Source organism: Gymnogyps californianus, unplaced genomic scaffold (genome assembly GCF_018139145.2).
Source record: "Gymnogyps californianus isolate 813 unplaced genomic scaffold, ASM1813914v2 HiC_scaffold_46, whole genome shotgun sequence".
Taxonomy (NCBI): Eukaryota; Metazoa; Chordata; class Aves; order Accipitriformes; family Cathartidae; genus Gymnogyps; species Gymnogyps californianus.
In genome coordinates, this window is record NW_026114356.1 from 110,658 (window position 1) to 113,768 (window position 3,111).

Here is a 3,111-nt window from a genome sequence, read left to right on the forward strand (position 1 = left end):
TTTATTATTTCAAAGCAGTTCCTAAGGTACAAATTGTAGCTTATACAATTTCGATGTGTCCTTTAAAAAAAAGTATGTGCTTCTTTTATCTTTGATGGTCTTTTTTTCACTGTTATCAGTAAGAAACATACTTTAACCATTCATATTAGTTTTTAAAAAAAGCTTTGGAGATAGATCCAGAAAACTCACATTGAATACATTTTTCCCCTTCCAAAGATTTTGAGAAGAGCAATTTCCCCTGACAGAGTGGTTTGAACCGTTTTTTTTTCTATTCTGAACCTTGTTTTGCACCTTAACACAGTTCTGACTGCAACTCTTAATATGACAAATCCTGTAGTACTTACCCTGGCAAATCTTCTATTAGATACTGTCCTGGTTTCGGCTGGGACAGAGTTAACTCTCTTCTTAGTAGCTGGTACAGTGCTGGGTTTTGGATTTAGTGTGAGAATGATGTTGATAACACTCTGATGTTTTAGTTGTTGCTAAGGAGCGCTTATCTTAAGCCAAGGACTTTTCAGTTTCCCATGCTCTGCCAGCAAGCAGGTGTGCAAGAAGCTGGGAGGGGACACAGCCGGGGCAGCTGACCCGAACTAGCCAAAGGGGTATTCCATACCATGGAACATCATGCCCAGTATATAAACAGGGGGGAGTTGGCCGGGAGGGCGGATCGCTGCTGGGGCATCAGTCAGCAGGTGGTGAGCAATTGCATTGTGTATCACTTGTCTTTTCTTGGGTGCTATTTCCTTTTTTTTGTTATATTCCTTTTCATTACAATTACTATTATTATAGTAGTATTATTATTCTTAGTTAGTAGTGTATTTTATTTTACTTTAGTTATTAAAGTGTTCTTATCTCAACCCACGAGTTTTACTTTTTTTTTTCCCTCCTCCTCCCACCCCACTGGGAGGGGGAGGGGGAAGCGGCTGCGTGGTGCTTAGTTGCTGGCTGGGGTTAAACCACGACAGATACTCTTGTGGGCCTAACTCAAGACATAGGATTTGGTTCTATAAATAGTTGCAGCAGTCCAAAGCATAAGTTTAAATGGTCAGTATAAAACCTTTAGACAATGTAAAGGCAAAAGTAGCGTATTGGATGTTTAGCATGAATGCAAACCCATTCTAATTGAAATATAGTAATATAAAGAAGTTTTACTTGGCTAATCTGGTAATTTGAATAAAACTTTGTGTACTACACTGATGCCCTCCAGCAGCACCACCATTTCAATAGACTTCCAGTTCATTGACTAATCACACTGTGTACCCATCAGCAGTGCTTGAACTGAGCTTTTTCCATAGAGGCATGTGTAGGGGAGTCCCCAGCCACTCCTTCCTGGGAAGTTTCTGTTGGTATATGCACACCATTTTTATACAATCTGACTTCTCCAAAGGCAAACATCTGCTCTTCTAAAATATCTTGGGGCAGAAGAAGTACCAGGTTGTTCTTGAAGTAATGGGTTAAGAAAGGAGATGATCTCCATCTCTCCTACAGGGGTTGGTTTTTCCCATCCTTCAGTTCAAGCATTGCACCATACTAGAAAGACATCTCATGCTGTGGTAGGTAGAGGGAATCTCCATTCCTTTTAACTGTGCTACCCTTTAGTGCAAAACAGTTCATTTATTTGGCAAATCTGAGATTACCTTATGCACACAGCCACAGCAGTCAGTACTGAAAATTGCAGATAACTGTTTGATCACAGCATTCTTAAAGGATATGATAAATTAATCCAGCATGCATTTATACATTCTAGATTTCTTCATGGGCATTTGTTTGGTTTTCTTCTAACATTATGTTACATAGATACATTGCCTTCCATCGCAGTTATATGCAAAAATAAATATGAAGTTGACTTCCAAATCTTCCACAGTATGCCAAGGATGAAATTTGTTTTCTTCTGTAAATTATAAATTAGATCCTGGCCTGTCTTTTTTTTACTTCCTGATTTTTTTCACTGGTAGCTGGAGCACGTGATTTCTGAATTGTTGGTTTTTTTCATAGTAACCTGTCCTGGTTTCGGCTGGGATAGAGTTGCTTAGTTGCTGACTGGGGTTAAACCATGACATAACCACAGTAACCCATTTTTTTTCAAATTCCAAACATTTCTTTTAAAACGGATACTAATAAATAGAGTCTTGTATGGTTCTTGTTGCCTATAGGTTTCACACTGGTATTGTCAGACTGACAAGACTGCATGACTGACTCATGGCAGTGCAGTTTCACATCACCACACATTTGCCTTTCAGCTTCTCTTTCCTTTTCTGCTGCTTGTTTTTTTTTGCCATCAATTTGTAAACTCACAGTCCTGCATTTCTCTAGGTTTAGTAGCTCTTGGAATAACTCCTTCACATTGTGATTCAGCTTGGCAGAGGTCTCCATAAAGGCACACTTCCACTTCTTGGCCATGGCCTCTCCTTCACTGCTCTCCACCTCTCGGTTTTGGTTCTCATCATTTTTGTTCCCCACCAGCATTATTGGAATGCTTTCTACATCTCCTTTAATCTGACATATTTTTCATAGATGGGTCTGAGTTCTTCCAAAGACTGATGGCTGGTGATAGAGTAAACCAAAATGAAAGCATGTCCTTTAGAAATAGAAAGACGTTGCATGGCTGGAAATTGATGGCTCCCTGTAGTGTCAGTTATCTGCAAAGTGCATATACTCTTATCACAGCTGATCACCTGCCGATAGGTGTCTTCAATGGTAGGATGTAGCTCTCTCTGAAAGTGCCTTTCACAAATCTCAAGACCAAAGAACTTTTGCCAACTCCTCCAGCCCAAACACAACAACCCTGTAATCATTGCTTTGCTCAGGCATGTTTCTCAGTGTGTCTGATGCTCAGCTAGAGGAAAAAATCTAGGAAAGAAATAACAAAAACAACAACAAAGACATTATTCCAGGTACCTGTGGGAATGTACTTTGTGATAACTTTTCCATAAGAATAAGGAATGGAACATAAGTGCTTGGCATAATAGTTGTAATATTTCAGGAAGCTTGTAATGGGTTATAGAATGATTTATTTCAACAGTAGGTTTAAGACTTACAATCCATCATGGGTTGGTAACAAAAGACCATCTTCATCATTTCACACCTTATTTTGAATTAATGTTGTGATTT

The 3,111-nt window shown here is 39.1% G+C and overlaps 1 pseudogene; it reads right to left on the reverse strand.

Annotated features, from left to right (window-relative positions):
- Positions 1–2,213: 2,213 nt before the first annotated feature.
- Positions 2,214–2,811, reverse strand: LOC127028871 (GTP-binding protein Di-Ras2-like; annotated as a pseudogene).
- Between the last annotated feature and the right edge of the window lie 300 nt (positions 2,812–3,111).